We start from the raw sequence: 8,741 nt of genomic DNA, 5'->3' as shown, positions 1-8,741 counted from the left end.
AGGTGTATTTGCAAGTGAAAGCTGTTTTTGTATAAGTGAGGTAGAGTGTTTGTGAGATGAGAGTGCTGTCTGTGAGTGTTGGGTGAGCGTGCGTGTTTTTTGTGTGTAGCTGCTGCGGGTGAGTGAGTGAGAGAGAGAGAGAGAGAGAGAGAAAGAAAGAAAGTTGGATAAAAACAAAAAGCTAAAAGCTACTGCGGATGCTGGAAATCCAAAACAAAATAAAAACAGAATTACCTGGAAAAACTCAGCAAGTCTGGCAGCATCGGCGGAGAAGAAACCAGTCAACGTTTCGAGCCCTCATGGCCCTTCAGCAGAACTGAAGCATAGTTTCAACAAGGGAGAAATATAAATTGGTTTAAGGTGGGTGGGGGGGGAAGAGACACATTGAGGGTGTGGTGTGAGCAGATAATCAAAAGATGTCAGAGACAAAAGGGTCAAAGAGGTGTTGAAGGTGGTGGTCTTTGTCTGAGAAAAGTGCTAATTAAGAATGACTAAAGACCTTTAGTCTTTCCACCCCACCCCCACTAGAGCTGTACTTTGAATATCCTGTCTTGCATTCTTAATTAGCACTTTTCTCAGACAAAGACCACCACCTTCAACACCTCTTTGACCCTTTTGTCTCTGACATCTTTTGATTATCTGCTCACACCACACCCTCAATGTGTCTCTTCCCCCCCACCCACCTTAAACCAATTTATATTTCTCCCTTGTTGAAACTATGCTTCAGTTCTGCTGAAGGGCCATGAGGGCTCGAAACGTTGACTGGTTTCTTCTCCGCCGATGCTGCCAGACTTGCTGAGTTTTTCCAAAGAAAGTTGGATTTTGGAACATGTACATGTTGAGAAGTAAAGAAAGCAGATGTTTGTAAGAAAACTATTTTTAGCATTGAAAATCCCCTGGAAAGGGGAGGGTGCACCGTTCCCAGAGATACTGCAATACCGGGTCGATGCGTGGAGTGGACGGAGCAAGCCCCTATTCCATCTCCCTGCTCCAAAAATCAATTTAATATATGGTCCCCAGATAAGGGACGTATCAGATATTAAACTGATAAGAACAGATTTTTTTTTTTTTTTGTAAAAATATACTTTATTCATAAAAATCTTCAATCACATTCAAAACCATTTCAAAAACAACATTACAAGGGTACAATCCAGGTTAAACTTTTACAAAATGTATCACCAGGTGCATCAGTACAAACAATATTACAGTCATTTACAGCCTTTCATTTTGATCTGTACAGCCCGAGGGGCTCTAAACAGTTCCCAGTCTCTCGGTGCGCTGTGGTAGAAAGGTCTTAGACAGCGACCCTTCCCCATTGCGCCTTTGCGGCAGCTGCCCCAAGCTTTAGTGCGTCCCTCAGCACGTAGTCCTGGACTTTGGATTGTGCCAGTCCGCAACAATCGGTCGGGGACAAATCTTTGTGCTGGAAGACCAACAAGTTTCGGGCAGACCAAAGCGCGTCTTTCACCGAGTTGATGATCCTCCAGCTGCAGTTGATGTTTGTCTCGGTGTGTGTCCCTGGGAACAGCCCGTAGAGCACAGAGTCCTGTGTCACAGAACTGCTCGGGATGAACCTCGACAGCAACCACTGCATCTCTCTCCAGACTTTCTTTGCAAAGGCACAATCCACAAGGAGGTGAACAACCGTCTCTTCCCCACCACAGCCACCTCGAGGGCATCGTGCAGAGGGGGTGAGACTCCTGGCGTGTAGGAAGGATCTGACGGGGAGGGCCTTTCTCACCACCAGCCAAGCTACGTCTTGGTGCTTGTTGGAAAGTTCTGGCGATGAGGCATTCTGCCAAATGACTTTGACAGTCTGCTCGGGGAACCATCCCACAGGGTCCACCCTCTCCTTATCCCTCAGGGCCTCTAGGACGTTACGTGCTGACCACTGCCTGATGGACTTGTGGTCAAAGGTGTTTTTCTGCATAAATTTTTCCACCAGGGACAGGTGGTACGGCACGGTCCAACTACTTGGAGCGTTCCGCGGCAGCGTGGCCAGACCCATCCTTCGCAACACCGGGGACAGGTAGAACCTCAGCACGTAGTGACACTTGGTGTTTGCGTACTGAGGGTCTACGCACCGCTTGATGCAGCCGCACACAAAGGTGGCCATCAGTATGAGGGCGATGTTGGGCACGTTTTTTCCCCCTTTATCTAGAGGCTTGTACATCGCGTCCCTGCAGACACGATCCATTTTCGACCTCCAGATAAAGCGGAAGATGGCTCGAGTGATCGCCATCGCGCAGGAGTGTGGAATGGGCCAGACCTGCGCCACGTACAGCAACAGCGAGAGTACCTCACACCTGATGACCAGGTTCTTACCCGCAATGGAGAGGGAGCGTCGCTCCCACATGCCCAGTTTCCTTTTCACCATAGCCACTCGCTCCTTCCAGTTTCTAACGCATGCCCCGGTCCCTCCGAACCATATCCCCAGCACCTTCAGGCCGTCAGCCCTGACAGTGAAGGGGACAAAGGATCGGTCAGCCCACTTCCCAAAGAACATGGCCTCGCTCTTCCCACGATTTACCTTGGCTCCCGAGGCCAGTTCGAACTGGTCGCAGACGTGCATCAGTCTGCGCACCGACAGCGGATCCGAGCAGAAGACGGCGACGTCGTCCATGTACAGGGAGGCTTTTACCTGAGTGCCTCCACTGCCTGGGATCGTCACTCCTCTTATGCCCGGATCCTTCCTGATGGACTCGGCAAAGGGTTCTATGCAGCACACAAAAAGGACAGGCGAGAGAGGGCAGCCCTGCCTGACTCCAGATTTAATTGGAAAGCTATCTGTTTCCCACCCATTGATTGAGACTGCGCTACTGATGTTAGTGTAGAGCAGTTGGATCCAATTTCGAATTCCCTCCCCAAAGCCCATTTTGGAGAGCACATCCCCCATGTAGGTGTGCGATATTCTGTCAAAGGCCTTCTCCTGATCCAAGCTGATGAGGCAGGTATCCACACCCCTGTCCTGTACATAGGCAATCGTGTCAGAACAGATTTTTTTTTTTTTTTTTTTTTGTAAAAATATACTTTATTCATAAAATATCTTCAATCACATTCCAAACCATTTCAAAAACAACATTACAAGGGTACAATCCAGGTTAAACTTTTACAAAATGTATCACCAGGTGCATCAGTACAAACAATATTACAATCATTTACAGCCTTTCATTTTGATCTGTACAGCCCGAGGGGCTCTAAACAGTTCCCAGTCTCTCGGTGCGCTGTGGTAGAAAGGTCTTAGACAGCGACCCTTCCCCATTGCGCCTTTGCGGCAGCTGCCCCAAGCTTTAGTGCGTCCCTCAGCACGTAGTCCTGGACTTTGGATTGTGCCAGTCCGCAACAATCGGTCGGGGACAACTCTTTGTGCTGGAAGACCAACAAGTTTCGGGCAGACCAAAGCGCGTCTTTCACCGAGTTGATGATCCTCCAGCTGCAGTCGATGTTTGTCTCGGTGTGTGTCCCTGGGAACAGCCCGTAGAGCACAGAGTCCTGTGTCACAGAACTGCTCGGGATGAACCTCGACAGCAACCACTGCATCTCTCTCCAGACTTTCTTTGCAAAGGCACAATCCACAAGGAGGTGAACAACGGTCTCTTCCCCACCACAGCCACCTCGAGGGCAACGTGCAGAGGGGGTGAGACTCCTGGCGTGTAGGAAGGATCTGACGGGGAGGGCCTTTCTCACCACCAGCCAAGCTACGTCTTGGTGCTTGTTGGAAAGTTCTGGCGATGAGGCATTCTGCCAAATGACTTTGACAGTCTGCTCGGGGAACCATCCCACAGGGTCCACCCTCTCCTTATCCCTCAGGGCCTGATAAGAACAGATTTTTTTTTTTTTGTAAAAATATACTTTATTCATAAAAATCTTCAATCACATTCAAAACCATTTCAAAAACAACATTACAAGGGTACAATCCAGGTTAAACTTTTACAAAATGTATCACCAGGTGCATCAGTACAAACAATATTACAGTCATTTACAGCCTTTCATTTTGATCTGTACAGCCCGAGGGGCTCTAAACAGTTCCCAGTCTCTCGGTGCGCTGTGGTAGAAAGGTCTTAGACAGCGACCCTTCCCCATTGCGCCTTTGCGGCAGCTGCCCCAAGCTTTAGTGCGTCCCTCAGCACGTAGTCCTGGACTTTGGATTGTGCCAGTCCGCAACAATCGGTCGGGGACAAATCTTTGTGCTGGAAGACCAACAAGTTTCGGGCAGACCAAAGCGCCTCTTTCACTGAGTTGATGATCCTCCAGCTGCAGTTGATGTTTGTCTCGGTGTGTGTCCCTGGGAACAGCCCGTAGAGCACAGAGTCCTGTGTCACAGAACTGCTCGGGATGAACCTCGACAGCAACCACTGCATCTCTCTCCAGACTTTCTTTGCAAAGGCACAATCCACCAGGAGGTGAACAACGGTCTCTTCCCCACCACAGCCACCTCGAGGGCATCGTGCAGAGGGGGTGAGACTCCTGGCGTGTAGGAAGGATCTGACGGGGAGGGCCTTTCTCACCACCAGCCAAGCTACGTCTTGGTGCTTGTTGGAAAGTTCTGGCGATGAGGCATTCTGCCAAATGACTTTGACAGTCTGCTCGGGGAACCATCCCACAGGGTCCACCCTCTCCTTATCCCTCAGGGCCTCTAGGACGTTACGTGCTGACCACTGCCTGATGGACTTGTGGTCAAAGGTGTTTTTCTGCATAAATTTTTCCACCAGGGACAGGTGGTACGGCACGGTCCAACTACTTGGAGCGTTCCGCGGCAGTGTGGCCAGACCCATCCTTCGCAACACCGGGGACAGGTAGAACCTCAGCACGTAGTGACACTTGGTGTTTGCGTACTGAGGGTCTACGCACCGCTTGATGCAGCCGCACACAAAGGTGGCCATCAGTATGAGGGCGATGTTGGGCACGTTTTTTCCCCCTTTATCTAGAGGCTTGTACATCGCGTCCCTGCAGACACGATCCATTTTCGACCTCCAGATAAAGCGGAAGATGGCTCGAGTGATCGCCATCGCGCAGGAGTGTGGAATGGGCCAGACCTGCGCCACGTACAGCAACAGCGAGAGTACCTCACACCTGATGACCAGGTTCTTACCCGCAATGGAGAGGGAGCGTCGCTCCCACATGCCCAGTTTCCTTTTCACCATAGCCACTCGCTCCTTCCAGTTTCTAACGCATGCCCCGGTCCCTCCGAACCATATCCCCAGCACCTTCAGGCCGTCAGCCCTGACAGTGAAGGGGACAAAGGATCGGTCAGCCCACTTCCCAAAGAACATGGCCTCGCTCTTCCCACGATTTACCTTGGCTCCCGAGGCCAGTTCGAACTGGTCGCAGACGTGCATCAGTCTGCGCACCGACAGCGGATCCGAGCAGAAGACGGCGACGTCGTCCATGTACAGGGAGGCTTTTACCTGAGTGCCTCCACTGCCTGGGATCGTCACTCCTCTTATGCCCGGATCCTTCCTGATGGACTCGGCAAAGGGTTCTATGCAGCACACAAAAAGGACAGGCGAGAGAGGGCAGCCCTGCCTGACTCCAGATTTAATCGGAAAGCTATCTGTTTCCCACCCATTGATTGAGACTGCGCTACTGATGTTAGTGTAGAGCAGTTGGATCCAATTTCGAATTCCCTCCCCAAAGCCCATTTTGGAGAGCACATCCCCCATGTAGGTGTGCGATATTCTGTCAAAGGCCTTCTCCTGATCCAAGCTGATGAGGCAGGTATCCACACCCCTGTCCTGTACATAGGCAATCGTATCCCTGAGCAGCGCCAGGCTGTCAGAGATCTTCCTGCCTGGCACAGAGCAGGTCTGGTCAGGGTGAATCACCAATTCCAGAGCGGATTTGACCCGGTTGGCGATGACCTTGGACAGAATCTTATAGTCCATATTCAACAGTGAAATGGGTCGCCAATTTCTAATTTCCTCCCTTTCCCCCTTGTGCTTGTAGATGAGGGTGATGATGCCTTTCCTCATGGATTCTGACATGCTGCCGGCCAGGAGCATACTCTCGTACACTTCTAGCAGGTCTGGGCCGATCAAGTCCCACAGAGCCGAATACAACTCCGCCGGCAGGCCGTCGCTTCCGGGGGTTTTACTCTTCTCGAAGGACTCGAGGGCCTTAGTCAGTTCGTCAGGAGTTAGCGGTTTGTCTAGGCTCTCCCGCGTACTGTGGTCTAGGACCTCCGTGATAGAGGACAGGAAGGACTGGGAGGCCGTGCTGTCCGTGGGCTTCACGTCATACAGTCCGGCATAAAAGGATTTGCTGATCCTCAGAATGTCGGACCGTGATGACTTTACTGAGCCGTCTTCTTCCTTCAGGCTGCTGATCACAGAGCGCTCTCTGTGTACCTTTTGGAAGAAGAAACGTGAGCACGTCTCATCCTGCTCCACGGAGCGGACTCTGGAACGGAAGATGATCTTGGAGGCCTCCGAGGCAAAGTGCGAGGCTTGCTGGCCCTTCACCTCTTGGAGCTCCTCCTTGACATCGACCCCCATCGACTGCAGCCGGAGCAGATTCTGCATCTTTTCCTGGAGTCGGGACATTTCCCTCTGTTCCTTTCTAGCTTTCTGGGTGCCTTTGAGGATGAAAAACCTCTTGATGCTTCCCTTGATCACTTCCCACCAGTGTGTCAGGGACTCAAAGAGGGGTTTCACGGTTCTCCAACCTTTGTAATCCCTCTTGAGCTCCTCAATGTTCTCTGGGGTCAGCAGTTGCACATTTAGCTTCCATGCCCCCCTGCCCACCCTCAGGTCTTCCTCCAAGTGGCAGTCCGCCAGTAGGAGGCAGTGGTCAGAGAAGAACACCGGCTTGACGTCGGTGGATCTGACTGTGAATGCACGGGACACAAACAGGAAGTCTATCCTGGAACGAATGGACCCGTCTGGCCGCGACCAGGTGTATCTACGCTGCGCTCCGTCTGCAGGGTTGCTGAAGACGTCGTGCAGCTTGGCATCCTTAACTGTTTCCATCAGGGATCTGGACGTAGCGTCCAATCTGCTTCCGGCCCTGCCGGATCGTCCAGCCGCATCGATGATGCAGTTGAAGTCCCCGCCCAGAATGACCGGCCTGGAGGTCGCCAGCAGCAGTGGGAGCTGCTGAAAAACCTCCAGCCGCTCAGCCCCTTGTGCCGGGCCGTACACGTTAATTAACCGGAGTGGAGCGTTCTTGTACATTACGTCTGCTACCAGGAGTCGCCCGCCCACCACCTCCTTGACCTCGGAGACGGTGAAGTTGCCTCCCCGCAGCAGAATACCCAGGCCGGAGGAACGAGAGTCGTTTCCGCCCGACCAGATCGATGGCCCGTGGGACCACCATCGTGACCATTGCCTGTAGGAGCTGAGGTGCGGTATCGCACACTCCTGCAGAAACAACAGGTCAGCTTTGACCTTGGCTAGGTAGTCCAAGGTCGCAACACATCGCGTAGTAGATTTAATGCTACGCACATTTATGGATACAATCTTTAAACCCATATTAAAGCATTTATTCTCCTACCAAACCCACTGTCTCTGAGAGTCCCAGACCTTTAGTCTGCTCCTTCATACCCGTAGTGAGCTCAAATTCCTTCACTTTGGATGGGCTGAGGTAGATCTCCTTGGCCGTGTTCTGCTCCAGTGGCATCTGGAGGTTCACGTAGTGAGCGGATTTTGAGATGACCTTTGCTGGAGAAGCTTCTCCAAAACTCACCCCCTCTGGGGGGTTGCTGTTCCCGGCTTCCTGGAGCTGGGGTGCGATGATTGCCTCACTGCTCCCAGATTCCAGGGGCTGTGGTGCACTGGCCTCCTCAGGTTGCAGGCAAAGTTGGGGTGCGTTGGTCTCCTTGTTGTCTCCAATTTTCTGGAGCTCGGGTGTCTCGTCCTCCAACGCCCTGGAGCTTTGCCGCCTCTTCTGTCGGTGCCGCTCTGGCACTTCCTCATCCGAAGAGCTGCTGCCCTTGTCATCCGTGTCGGATGGGAGACGCCTCTTGCCGCTTCTCTGGGAAACGCCTTTGCTTCTTCTTCGCTCCCTCTTACTTTTCTTGTTCTTCACCGTCCGCCACTCCCCCTGCTGCTTTTCCACTGCTGCCTCCTCCTCCATTGATTCGCTGTCCTGAGGACTGGAAGGTTCAGGGGGTGGTGCTGTTGATTGGCTCTCTGTTGCCTCAATCTCTTTCTCCACCTTGTCTCTCTCTGTGTCCTCCTTTGTCCCGTTGAGCTCCCTGGGGGCCTTGGTGGTTGGAGTGACACGGAACATTTCTTCTGCTTCCCCGTGGTCGGCTTTGGCTGCCTGTGCGTAAGTACGGCAGCGTTTGGGGCAGGTCCTGTAGAGGTGACTTGCCTCGCCACACAGGTTGCAGCACTTGGCCTGTTTGCAGTCTTTTGTCTGGTGCCCTTCCTGTTTGCAGATCTTGCAGAGGGAGGCGCTGCAGTTGGCCGCCACATGACCAGCCTTGCCGCATGAGCGACAATGCTTGGGTTGCCCAGCGTAGACCAGGTAGCCACGGTTTCCCCCGATAGCGAAACTGGAAGGAGGGTGGAAAATGGCTCCCTTACCATCGGTCTTTAGCGTGACCTTAAACAGGCGTTTGCCTGTCCAGATCCCCAAGTCGTCTCGAATCTCAGTGCCGCTCCCCACCTTATCGAAGTACCTGGTGAGGAAGGTGACCACGTCGGCGACAGGGACGAAGGGGTTGTACACATGCACCATCACCTCACGTTCCCGTTGCAACGGCAGAGAAAAGTGCGGCTCCGCCGTCAGGATCTTCA

General features: G+C 52.5%; 1 pseudogene; it reads right to left on the bottom strand.

Moving 5' to 3' along the window:
• Window positions 1-905: 905 nt before the first annotated feature.
• On the bottom strand, window positions 906-1,083 carry LOC144678254 (U2 spliceosomal RNA; annotated as a pseudogene).
• Window positions 1,084-8,741: the final 7,658 nt, after the last annotated feature.

This window comes from Cetorhinus maximus, unplaced genomic scaffold, assembly GCF_964194155.1.
Source record: "Cetorhinus maximus unplaced genomic scaffold, sCetMax3.hap1.1 HAP1_SCAFFOLD_3885, whole genome shotgun sequence".
In the NCBI taxonomy this organism is placed as follows: domain Eukaryota; kingdom Metazoa; phylum Chordata; class Chondrichthyes; order Lamniformes; family Cetorhinidae; genus Cetorhinus; species Cetorhinus maximus.
The sequence above is the reverse complement of the archived record's forward strand: the minus strand, read 5'-3'. Positions and strand labels throughout refer to the sequence as shown.